We start from the raw sequence: 13,089 nt of genomic DNA, 5'->3' as shown, positions 1-13,089 counted from the left end.
TGAGAGTTGGTCTTCCCTAGCAATGTCTTTAAACACTGAGCTTTAGGTTTTTCCTTACAGTGTGCCTCAGATCATCTCTTTGCATGCTCTTCTTCCTCTTCTGTTCCGAGACCCCCGCTCCGCCCCGCCCATAGAATCCTGCTGTTACTAGTTGCTTGAATTCATTCGCTTAGCGATGTGGGATATTGGGAGGAGGGCATTTTCCATTGTTTCGCTTAATCCTTGGTCTTAGGTACTATGTTCTTTGGTCTCAAGGAGTATGGCAGTCTCAAGTCTTTTGTCTCTTCCCTTGTGTAGTTCTGGGCCCACTACATATTTCTGACCTTCCCTCCAAAATAGTTATTTTTTCTGTTTCCTTCTCCTAGCTGCAGTGAGTTTCCTCCAGTGCCCTAGAGATGACAGAGTTTGTTGTTCTTTCCCCCACAGAGTAAGACATTTTTCCCTTCTAGGGGAGATGGGGGAAATGCATGGGGTAGAGAATCTTATCCCTTCCATATGGCTAGTGTTCCTCTCTCCAAAGTCTGCATCTCAGTGGTCCATTCTTAGGGCTCTCTCTGATCTTTTCTGAAAGCACCCAGCAGGGTTCATGGAGAAAGAGTCTGCAAAAGAATGTAGATTTCCCCAGTTTCCGAGGCCCTCAGAGGCGTCACACTGTCCTGCCATCCACATATCACCAATTCATTGATCTTTCTAGCTGAACTCTTCTTAGTTTTCAGTAAGCTTACCCCAGATAAGTGAGTGTTCATATCTTCTCCCTCCTGCAGGGACTGTATCCTCAGATTTGGGGCAAATTTGCTGCTTTGCAACCTCAGTGCATTAGAAAATTTTCATGAATTTGAAGTTAGTCTGGCTTGTTTTTTGTCTTAACTATGGGGATGGTGTTTCTTCCAGCATACTGCATCCCAGACTGGAAGCTGTCTCTCATCATGGTTGATGAATTTTTTTATTTGCTCGAGCCCAGGCAGCTCAGCCCTTCAGACCTCTCATACTTACTCAAACATTGGAATATGCAGGACTCTTCCTTCTTGGGACTGTTGTTCTTAAAATGTTCTGCTGTGCTTTGCAGTAAGTATATGTTGACTATTTTGCGGTACTTCTATTTTCAGGTATTTCAGACGTCCCTATTTATTCCTTCTGCTTCCTCCCAAATGATGCCGATACTATACTGTCTTGTAGATATTAATGAATTATCTCTACCTAGTCATATTCTGGGTTTCATTGTGATACTTTTTCACCTAGTATTGTTGCAGATGTTGTTTGTTTTGCCGTTCTAGCACTCTCTCTGTCTTAAGTGGGTGATTTGAGGAGATTCAAAAACTATAATGCCAGCGTTGCCACTTTTTCCCTAAAATCTTATCCTTCTTTTTTTGAAAGGTAATTTTTGCTAGGTATAAAATTCTAGTTTGACAGTCATTTTCTTAGGTTTTTTTGGTTAATGCAGTTTCAAAATTCAGTAAATATCTTGAGGGAAATACTATCAGTTTCTCCCCTTCTTCTCACCAGAATCCTGGATTTTCAAGCTTCAAATATTTTTTCTCCATCCTCAAAAGATGATCCAAAGCTCTGCTGGTTTCTCTCCTCTTAGTAGAGGCCCTCAGTCCAGGCCCTTACTCATATCCCTGCCCATTTGTCTCATGTGCAGAATCAGCAAATGTCTTGATGAAAAAAATGACTGCAGAGTATTATCACCTCTCTTTCCCGAAGTCTTCTTGCCTCATCATTGCTCCTGTGTCTTCAAACAGATGTTTTAAACATTTATCTGGCTTTCCTAGTTGTTCTCAGTAGAAATATTAGTCTGCTACAAGCTACTACTCCATCACATTCATAATCAGAAGGCCACCTACACACTAAGTATTTGCAAACTAAAATCTCTTCTTCATGAACTGGAGAAATTGCTGAGGGGAGACATTTTAGGATATTCATTTTCAGGTAGATTTCATCACTGCTCTTCAAGACAAAAGACTCTCAAAGGTGAACAAATGTGGCTGAGACTGAATTACATTATTGCATCATTTCCCTGATCTCGGTTTTAGGGTAGAAAAAGTAAGGAATTACTTAAATTAGTACCAGATTAATTAGGTTAGAAAACTAGTTGTTCATAGTCACTTCAAAGATAGATGGCAGCCCTAACTTCTGCACTTTTAGGGTCTGAATGAAGTGCTATTACCTTCTGGTCATTATGAGGCCTGCTCAAAATTATTTCCTCTCAGTATGTTAGTTGTTCTAGTAAAACACAAATAATCCTCTGTTTACTTCTCAAGGACTCTGACATAGGCACTCAGAATAAATCCAGGAGCACTGTCCCTCATTAGAGAGCTGAGGAAGTCTAAAAAGGAATAGGAACTCCCTTGAGAGTAGAATTTACTCCGCTGATTCTCATGCTTTCTGCCACAGCGCCACGGACACCCCTGACTGCATATTCCACAGCTGTGCAGAAAGTTTCAAGAGAAGATTAGATTGTGTCTTCTGCAAGGTCTCTATCCTGGAAGCTCTCCAGAAAGGGTGATAGGGCCACAGAAAACAGAAGATTATCTTCTGTTCATGGGCCCTGTATTACTGGGAAAGGAGTGTTTAGATCTTAGCTCTACTAGTCACCAGCTGCATGACACTAACTGACCTCTCTGCACATAAATTTCCTATCTCTCATATCATCCTAACAACATTGGCTTCATCAGGGTTTTGTGTGAATATCAACTAATAATGGAGAAGAAAATCATTTGTAAATTTCAAAGTGCAGCAAACCAGTCCGGGATTGGTGTGATTGCTGTTCTTTCATTCCCCTTTTAGAGTTCTTGGAGTCCCAAATTTCATCCAATGCAGTAATCTTTTCAATGTCCCAGACAGATGGCCCTTTAGCTTCTGCATGAAGAGCTCTTTCAGAGATGCAATAGCCTTCCCTTATACTTGTCTGACAGCCAACACACCAAGTCTTGGGAGATCTGGAACTTATCTCCTGTAGCCGAGAAGAAGACTTCAGAAGCCCAGAACTATGCTCTGTGTTTAGTTTTCCCTAGCTTCTGACCTGGGAAACTAGCAACCTCTGTTGGTACGTATAGATAGTTCTGAAAATGATTTAATCTAGATCCCCTTCTCTGTACACAAAGACAGTCCTAAGGAAAACCAAGACCTAGTGCATTCCTCTAGGGTTTATTTAGGTCTTTGGGATGGTTCTTCCGCTGAAAGGTCAAAATCATTTGTGATTCTAGTAAGAGCTGGAGGCACCTAGTGACCTAAGCAATGACTCAACAGAATGGGGAAGAAGAAATAAAAAGCAGGAAGAACTAGTTAGTACTTTCAGATTAGTTTACTAAATAATTTATGCTGACCTTTTTTATATTCAAAAATAGTCATAGAATCTTTTAAAAGTTTACTTAATTTTATTAGGTAAAATCGTACCACATGTATTGTTTATTTCACAATAGTTATTTTCAGCTGAGGTTACCAAGTGATATATTCTTAATTTTAAGCCTACATTAAATTAGCATAAACCTTTGTTTTCTGTAAAAGAGCTATAGCAGATTATCTCTCAAGGCCTTTTCTGTCTCTAAGATAGGTCTACAATTCTTGGATTCCTTTCTGTAATCCTTTTAGAATGACTTGTACTCTTCCAATCTACTTGGGATGGGCTTCTTGTGCAGCCTGCATGGTCTGTAACCTTCTCTTTGGTCTGAGACTCTGGTGACTTGTAGACCCCTTATTTACAGTTACAGTTATAGTCTAATATTAGAATTCCCAACAGACTGCTGCTTGGAGAAGTCCAACCTCTTAGAGACAGTTGCAATAAAAGAATTCTGTCATAAAGAATTTGCTGAATTACGATTACAGACAAAATGGCTTTGTGGAAACAAAACATACTATTGACAAGGAAGCCCTCTGTAGTTTTCCAGCCTCTATTCCCAGTGCTTCACTTATAATCTCTCTGCAGAAAGAAACATTTCAACAGAGAACCCAGTGGAAATTGAGACGTTATCTTCTCCTCGTCCTGAACTCCCATCCCTACCTCAGAAGGAATTCCTATGTTCACAGAAGCTAAAGCCGGCTCCAGATCCAATTTCCTCCCAAGGACAATTCTGTTTTGCTGTTTAGTGTACACCTTCCCAAGCATCATGGTCTCCCAGTGTAAGTTCAGTAACATTAATGTTTTTCTGCATCCTAAAAGAACTTTATAACTGTGTTATCAAATAATGTGATAGTGTCTCATATTTTGTTGGTAATATGTAACTGGTTGGCTATCATAGGGGGATTTGTAGTTATAGTTAAATTATTTAATCTGGGTTATATGTAACTCCTTTATTCTGGGGAAAACAAAGTTCTTTATAAGCAGCATTTGTTCTCATAATATCCAAGACAAGAGACTTGAGATAGAGTAGGAGCATCATTTGTTCTCATTCTATAAGTGAAAACAACAAAGCATGGAGAGAGGCAAACATACTAGCTAAGACAGTGATTCTCAACTCCATTTTGGGGGACATTCCAGAATGTCTCATAGGATCTCAAAATGCCATGCAAAATTTTTCTAAAATTCATCTAAATTGACTTTTTTTTTGAAGTTATAGCATTTTGGCAGTTGTCAGTGAGTTTTACGAAAATAATACAAAAAAATAATGAACAAGTAGAACCAACGAAATGTCAAAACTTCACAGTGGACTAGTCAGTAGCAGAACAAGGTCAGGTGCTGAGAGGTATAAACTCTTGACTCATCCTTCATGGATCTGTATTTCCAAAGGCAGTGTCTTGTGTGATGGTACTTGTGAAGGTATTTCTTTTCTGGGCAGGCCATTTACAGCACTTGGGAATGGTCCTACTGGCTTTTAGGGGTGATCTGGTTTTTGTTTTTTTTTTCCACTACTGGAGAAGTGCAAAAATATATATTGATACACTTGAACAGTAAGCAACTTAGTTTGGCTGGAGCACAGGCTCATCATCATGGGAGAATTATGTCAAATATGTTTGGAAAGTTAGGTTGAGGCCACATTTTTGAGGGCCTTGAATACTATACTGAAGTATTTCAACTGTTTTTTGATAGGCAATTTAGGAGCATTGAAGATTTTTGAACAGAGTTGGAGGAGAAATATGAAATGGCCAGAATTAGACTTTAAGAATATTAATATGGCATCTACAGCCATGCCACCCTGAACAAGCCCAATCCCATCTGATCTCAGAAGCTAAGCAGGGTTTGGCCTGGTTAGTACTTGGATGGGAGACCAGGTGCTGTAGGCGTAAAAAAATTTAAAATAAGGGATTATAAGCTGACAAGGTCTTTGTGATCTGTGAGGTCAATCAAGGGTTGCCTCGCCTAAAAAAAATAAAAATAAAAATGAAAAATGTTAATATGGCTAAAATGTATAGGTTTGGCCAAATTAGGGCAAGTTAGGGCGAGAGATAGTTCAGGCATCAACTTGCAGAAGTGTAGAGGAAAGGTGTTATGGAAGTCACCCTACTTTAGTGTGAGCTCTGTTATTCTACTAGTGTTTAGAAGCAGATAAGGTGTTACCTCTTGAGTTCCACAGACTTTCTGGTTATGTTGGCGAGGATATCTCCTGGCTCAACTAAAAAAAAAAAAAAAATCCTGTGCCTTGCTTTTCAAAAATGCTTGTCCAGAATGGGCTTTGCAAGCTGTGTATAATATAGTACCCATGGCATCACGAAGTCTGTATGGTTCCGTGAAGCTCCAGGTCCAGACTGACCATTTCCAGTTTATTGCATTGAAAGAGAGGGCATCACTCGACACAAACCAGGGCTGAGGTGTTTCGTCCACACGTGTTTTCAGGCTTTTTATGTGTGAGCTTGAGCAATGGGACCTCATTCTACTCTGCCATTAGAGGAAATCGAGGAATTTCACTTGCTCAGGTTATCAGCCACTATTTGGCTTATATTTAAAGGGGAAAATATAAGGACCATGTGATTTTGACCCAAGTGTTTCTGTTCCTAAAAGCTTTTTTTTCTAAAAACACTAATCTGTGCCTCGATACACCAAGCAAGTATTTAAAAGACTAATTTGTTTTAAGGAAAAAAGTTATTTTTTCATATTTTTCTTTATATGAACTTTTAGCAAAGGTGGTTTCTCCTTTCACATACTTTTTATGACAAATTCTATCATCTCCCCACTAAGTAAGAAATAATGCTGAAAATGGTAGGACGATTTTAAAGTTATGGGAATACCATAGCATCCACAGAAACTTTGAGCATTATGATACTTGACCGTTAGGGTTAATTTGTAAGCCCTTGGCAGTTCTTTCACTTTGAAACAAAACAAACAACGCATCACAGGTAAATTTGTATGTCGATGCTACACTGACTTCATTGCTGACATGTCCTTATACAGACAGTTCATTTGGTCCCCACTATTCCACTTATTTTGATGCTACGTATATTTTTATATCGAAGGAGATCTGTTTGAACTATTTCATTTTGATCTTGACCTGCTTTTATCACTGCCTATTCCTACTCGATTCCACTAGGTGGCACTCTTCACCCACGAGACTACTGCAGCCCTGTACGCTACAAGAAGAGGCCAGGCGGTGAGCTGGGTTGAAACACTTCTGGGTTGCTGGTATCTTTGTCTCTCTAGTCTCAAGTCAGGCATCAAGATACAGTTTCATACCTGCTTGCCTTTCAGAGCCTCATAAATGTTAATTGAACACCTTCTCTATTCTATGCAAGGTGCTGTGGTAGAGAGGTAAGATTTGAGAGCTCAGTCTGGTAGCTCAGTCTAGAGGCAGGGGGAAGATGGCATAAAAGCTGGAGTAGAGGGCCATGGCAGGGGAGAAATCCTTCTGACTGGAGACTGCAAGACTGGAGGTTCTGAAGGCCTAGAGGCATATGACCCTGAATTGTGGGGCTGTTGGTATAGGGTAAGGGGCTTCCCAGCATGCAATGGAATGGAGATGCTAGCATCATTGCATTATTTCACTGGTGGTGCTCCCATGTGCAGTCCTGGAGGCCAGGGTCCCCACCTTGCTAGAACCAATGAGGGAAATATCCATATCTCTCTCACTTGATTTTGTCTTAATTTTTTTTTTTTATTTTTTGGAAAACAAAAAATAGAAAATCATACTCGCAAAAGTAACCTTCACCCATGTTCCTACCAATAAGGATCTACCATTTTTAACATCTTGATATATTGGTTTCCAGAGTTTTCTGTGTTTGTACTCACTGTTATGTTTTTTTCTACCTTTTCTTTCTCCTTGCTCCTCAAATGCAAACTTAAGTTTTTTCTGGAGTTTAAAATTAGGTACATTGTAAAAAAGTATAAAGTGCAGAAAGATGAAAATAAGCAAATCACCTGTGGTCTCGCTTGGAGCAAACCATAGTTGATGTTCATTTTGGTATATTTCTTTCCATTTTTTCTACATAGTTTTTTTTTTTTTAATTAGCTTTGTAGGGTAGTTAATGTTTTATAATCTGCCTTTGTCACTGAATTTTTGATGTATTTAAATATTCTTCTACCTCATGATTTTTAATAGTTGCCCAATATTCTATAGCTATCGCAATAGCTATGTCATACTTTACAATTACTATTGCTAGATACTTAGTTGATCTTTTTTGCAATTATAATATATGTCCTCACATAAACATTTATGTAGATATGTCATCAGGATAAATCTATAGAAATGGAACTTTTAAGTTAAAAAGTATAAACATTAAAAGGTACTCTTATTGAATTTTTCTTTAGCAAAGTAATACATCTTTATTATACACCATGTAGAAAGCACAGATATACAAAAAGGAGAACATGAAAGTACATAAAAGTCATCTATATTTTTACTACTCAGAGGTAAGCACTATTAATATTTTATTATAACCATTTGGTCTTCTTTTCTATATATATACTCTTTCATAAGCTTTTTCCTTAATATATTCTGAGCATTCTTTTTAAGTTCATTATTCTCCTGTATCTTCAGTGCTCACAGAGAATCTCATTGAATGAAAGTACCACAGTTTCTTGGACTAACTACTGTTGGACATTTATTTTATTTCTGTTTTTCCCTACTGTAAACAATGCAGAGATGAGGATTCTGTGGCTGTCTTTGTAAAAATCTTTTCTTCCTTTGAATAAATTCCTAGATGTGTAATTGTTCCACATGCATGCCCATTTTAAGGCTTCTGGGAATTGCTAAATAGCCCTATAATAATTCTTCATATTAGAGGCAGAATGTGGGCATGCCCTGATTGTCTGAATTTTTTATATTACTGAGGTGGTTTTTTTTTTTTTTTGCCAATTTGACTGCAAAGTATTAGTGTCTTATTTTAAAATTTACATTTATTTGACTACTAGTGAAGCTGAACTTTTTTCCCTTAACTTTTATCCCCAGTTTTCTATTCTGGTATAGATATTTTTCCTCTTGAGAGATTTTTGAAATGAATTTAAGATACTAAATTTTTGTCATTCATGCAGTTTTTCTTCTTTAGCTAATCGTTGTCATAAACTATACGTCTAGATTTCCTAATATTAAATTCCACTCCTGGAATAATCCCTCTTATGGTGTAGTATTCTTTTTGTCTTGCCAGGTTTTGTTTGCTGGTATTTTATTTAGGATTTTTGCATCTATATCGTAACTGACATTAGTCTTCAGTTTTCTTTCTCTGTGTGTTTGTGTGTTGATCACGTTTTGTGGACAGGATAACTTTAGTTTTATAAAATGAACAGGCCTTATTTCTTTCCTTTCCTTTACACTGAGAGCTACTTTTAGAGCATGGAAATTATCTGTTCCTCATAAATTAGAAAAAACTTGCCGAAAAACTGGGCACTAAAACAATCATTGGAGGAAACTTTTTTTAATAGCCTAGTTTTCTCCCATGTTTTTCACTTCTTTGTAATTCCAACTTGCTACATTTCTTAGAAAATCATCCATTTTATTGAGATTTTCCAGTTCATTAGTATTTTTCAAGCTTTTTTGAGGTATACACACACCATACAGTTCATCCATTTCAGATGGTTTCTAACATATTCACAGAGCTGTGCATCCATCACCACAAGCGCCATAATAAATTTTAGAACATGTTTTAAACCTCCAAAAATAAACCCCATAGCCATTAGCAGTCGATCTCCATTTTTCCTTAACTCCCCCCAGCCCTAGGCAACCACTAACTTACTCTTCATCTCCATAGATTTGCCTCCTCTGGACCTTTCCTATAAATGGAATCATACAGCGTGCAGTCTTCTGTGACTGGCTTGTCTCAATTTGCATAATGTTTCCAAAGTTCCTGCACATTGTAACATAGACGTGTACTTCATTCTCTCTTTATGTTTTCTGTTTAATTAATACTTTACTTTTTTTAGAGCAGTTTTAGGTTTACAGAAATTTGAGCAGATAGTACAGAGTTCCCATATATTCCCGTCTTCCCACTCCCCTGAGCATAGTTTTCCCCACTGACACCTTGCTTTGCTGCAGTACATTTGTTACAATTGATAAACCAGTATCAATACGTTATCATTAACTAAAGTTCATAATTTACATTAAGGTTCACTCTTTGTGTCGTACACTTATATGGGTTTTGACAAGAGCATAATGCTGTGTATCCATCATTGCAGTATAATACAGAATAGTTTTCATGAATAGTTGGAACATGGGCTTTTCAGTGCAGTCCTTCCCTCCTTCCCCAGAAGCTTAGCAACCACTGGTCTTTTTACTGTTTCTATTTTACTTTTTCTAGAATGTCATGTAATTGGAATCAGGCAGTATGTAGCCTTTTCAGACTGGCTTCCTTCATTGAGTAATGGGTATTTAGAGTTCTTCTGTGTCTTCTTATGGCTTGATATATGATTTCCTTTTAGTGCTGAATAATATTCCATTGTCTGGATGAACCACAGTTTATTTATACATTTACCTACTGAAGGACTTCTTGGTTGCTTTCAAGTTTTGGCAATTATGAATAAAGCTGCTATAAATATCTACGTTGACATAGTTTTTAACATGTTTGGGTAAATACCAAGTGGAGTGGTTGCTGGGTGATATTGTAAGAGTGTGCTTAGTTTTGTAAGAAAGAGCTAGACTGTCCTCTACAGTTGCTGTACTGTTTTGCATTCCCGCCAGCAATGAATGAGAATTTATGTTGCTCCATACCCTCGCTTGCATTTGGTGTTTTCAGTTGTTTAGATTTCAGCCATTCTAATAGGTGCATGATCATGTCTCATTGTTTTAATTTGAAATTCCCTAATGACATACGATGTGAAGCATCTTTTCATATGCTTCTTTGGCAAGTATCTATCTGTTCAGATTTATGGCCCATTTTCAAATTAGATTGTTTTCTTGTTGTGTTTTGAGTGTTCTTTGTTAACTTTAGGTACAAGTCCTTTATATGATGTGTATGTTATAAATATTTCTCCAAGTCTGGTTTCTGTTTTCATTCTCTTAACGTCCTTTATAGAGCATTTAAATTTTTTTTAAAAATAAAGTTCCCATTCCTTTTTATGGCTAAATAATATTCCATTGAATGGATATACTATATTTTGTTTATCCATTCATCAGTTGATGGACACTGGGTTGTTCTCTTTGGCTATTATGAATAATGCTGCTATGAATATTTGTGCTCAAGTTTTTGTCTGGATGAATGTTTTCATTTCTCCTGGGTAGATACCTAGGAATAGAATTGCTGGATCATATGGCTACCGTATGTTTAACTTTTTGAGGAACTACCTGTCTTCCATAGACACTGCCTGACTCTTCCAAAGCATCTGCGCCATTTTACATTCCTACTAGCAATGGACAAGGATTCCATTTTCTCCATATCTTCACCAACATTTGTTATTGTCAGTCTTTTTGATTACAGCCATCGTAGTGAGTGTGAAGTTCTAGCTCGTGGTTTTTTTTTTTTTTTAATGTCTACAGCACCTGGTCTTCCTAGATGGTCTCCCATCCAAGTAGTAACCAGGCCCGACCCTGCTTAGCTTCCAAGGTCAGACAAGATCAGGCACGTTCAGGGTGGCATGGCCATAGACATAATATTTTTTTTAATCTACCGTTTTATCCTCATGCTATTTCTTGGTTCAAGCTTTTGTCATCTCTCATTTAGACTATTGCAGTGATCTTCAATCTTCTCTTTCTGGTTCTGGTCTCTCACCACGCCCCCAAAACCCCCTCTGTACAGTCCACCAACACAAAATGATTTTCCAAACTGAAAATTTAGTCATCATTTCAGTGTAAAGAAAAAACAAAAACAAGAACAACAGTAACAACAAGAAAATAAAAACAAGAAAATATTTAGAGTCTCCTTGGTGGCTTCTCACTTTCCTAAAACATATAGTTCAAGTCACTTAGCCTGGCATTCTGATGTGCTTCCTACCTACTTCTTTAGCTTCATTTCTCATTACTCCCCACTCCTATCTTATCTCAGGCTCTAGCAGTATTCTTCTGGGATGGTTAACATGTTACCTCTGCTCAGACTTTTCTTCCCGCCTTGTCTGCCTTCATCCTTCAAAACACTTTGGATGTTCCCTCCCAGTACTCACCTGAATAAACAGGCTTCAGGAAGGCCTGGGTGAGCCTTAGGAAGTCAGGTTGTTGAGCCCACTCTAACCTGCTGCATTGGGCTTCACACCCTTTACCGTGGAAACCTGAGCACAGGTTAAGCAGACGTCAGTGGGGTGAAGAATTGGGGCTTAGTGACCTTTCCTCAGTGTCACTCAGCTGTGAAGCCTGTGTCCTTGGGAGATTAGCACTGCACCTGTCAGAGCGAGTTCTCAGTATGGAATGTTTTCCCAGAGTGTACCTCCAATCCTGGTTAGGTCAGTGCACTTCCCTCTGGGCTAAATGACTTTACCCTGATACCTTTAGCCTCCCAGAGACTAAACCTCAGTAGACTTTGGTTTTATAGAATGAAATCTTTATTTCTGGTTCAGAAAGACTAAGCAAAAGCTAAAATTACAGAAATATATTTACAATACTATGTAACAGTTTATAAAAAACATATACATTGATTTATCAGTTCAATCTTCACACAGCCCAGTGTCTGACACTTAGTAGACATTCATATTTTGGCATATCCATGAAATGAACATGAGGATTTACTATCCCGTTTTATAGTTGTGAAAACTGAGGCCGAAGCAGGTGAATTGAGTTTCTTAAAATCCACATCTACAGTTAGTGTAGAGCCTCTTCTTGAAACCAAGCTCATTTCAGGTCGACATTTACTGAGCACCTATTATGTGACAGGCACTTGCCAGTGGTAAATAAACGTGTTTCTTGGTCTGAGGAACTTATAGGCTTGCCAGGGAGTCAGACACACAAGGAAATAATTTCAACACAATGTCTTAAGTGCTATGATAGAGAACTCTGCAATACTATAGTGTCACAGAGGAAGGGTGCCTAAAACCAGTCTGCTGAGATCATGGAAGACTCCTTGAAGAAAGGACATCTCAGTTAAGTTTTGAAGGTTCAGTGGAGATTGGCTAAGGGTAGAAACATTTTAGGCCGAGAGATCAGCCTCGGTGGCAGCACAGAAGTGTGAACCAGCATGGTATGTTTCTGGGATTGCTGGAGTGTCTGTTGCCAAGGGCGAAGTGGCAGGAATGACGACTGGAGAGGTAGGAAGGAAGAAATCAATGTATATGTTTTTTATAAACTGTTACACCCTCAGATCGCTGAGAGTGTAAACTTTGCCTTGTACACTTTAATTCCCAAACATTGGTGACTCATTCTTATAACCTGGGGAACTCACAAATATAAAGATGTCCCTCTCACATACCCAGTGATTTTCTTAATCAGCTAGGTTTGACAGTTACTCTAGGGGCAACAGGAAACCATTGAAGTTGGTAGTGGGAGGGGTGGGGGGGCACATAGAGTGCCATATTGGCTCACTCTGGTGGCGATCTACATGGATTCAGGTGGATTTGAGAGGGATGCTGTTGGAGGCACAGAGACCATTTAGGAGGCTGTCAGATTTGTCTAAATGAGATTTCATGGTGGATGGAATAAGGCAGTAGCAGCAGTGATGGAGAGTAAGAGGCAGATAAAAAGAAATTTCAAAGTTGTCAGTCAAATCTTTATGATGTTGTGGGGAGGGGAAGAGAGGGAGAGAGGTGTCGAGGATAATCCTCCAGGTCTCTGGCATGGCTGCTTAGATAGAGTGTGGTATCTCTGAGCAAGA

At 38.5% G+C, this 13,089-nt stretch overlaps 1 long non-coding RNA gene and 1 pseudogene across 5 annotated transcripts in view; one reads left to right on the top strand and one right to left on the bottom strand.

Annotated features, from left to right (window-relative positions):
* The window catches only part of LOC107196234, a 107,609-nt gene that overhangs the window by 14,098 nt on the left and 80,422 nt on the right, over positions 1-13,089 (top strand). For all 5 annotated transcript variants that reach the window (XR_003048433.1, XR_001517611.2, XR_003048432.1 and 2 more), the window contains exons 2-3: positions 3,926-4,119; positions 6,462-6,521. This is a non-coding gene — a long non-coding RNA (uncharacterized LOC107196234). The remainder of the gene's footprint in view (positions 1-3,925; positions 4,120-6,461; positions 6,522-13,089) is intronic.
* Positions 10,824-10,942, bottom strand: LOC112485469 (annotated as a pseudogene).

The sequence above is a fragment of the Pteropus alecto genome, unplaced genomic scaffold (genome assembly GCF_000325575.1).
Source record: "Pteropus alecto unplaced genomic scaffold, ASM32557v1 scaffold341, whole genome shotgun sequence".
NCBI lineage: Eukaryota > Metazoa > Chordata > Mammalia > Chiroptera > Pteropodidae > Pteropus > Pteropus alecto.
Note: the sequence above shows the minus strand (reverse complement) of the source record. Positions and strands in the feature narration are given on the sequence as shown.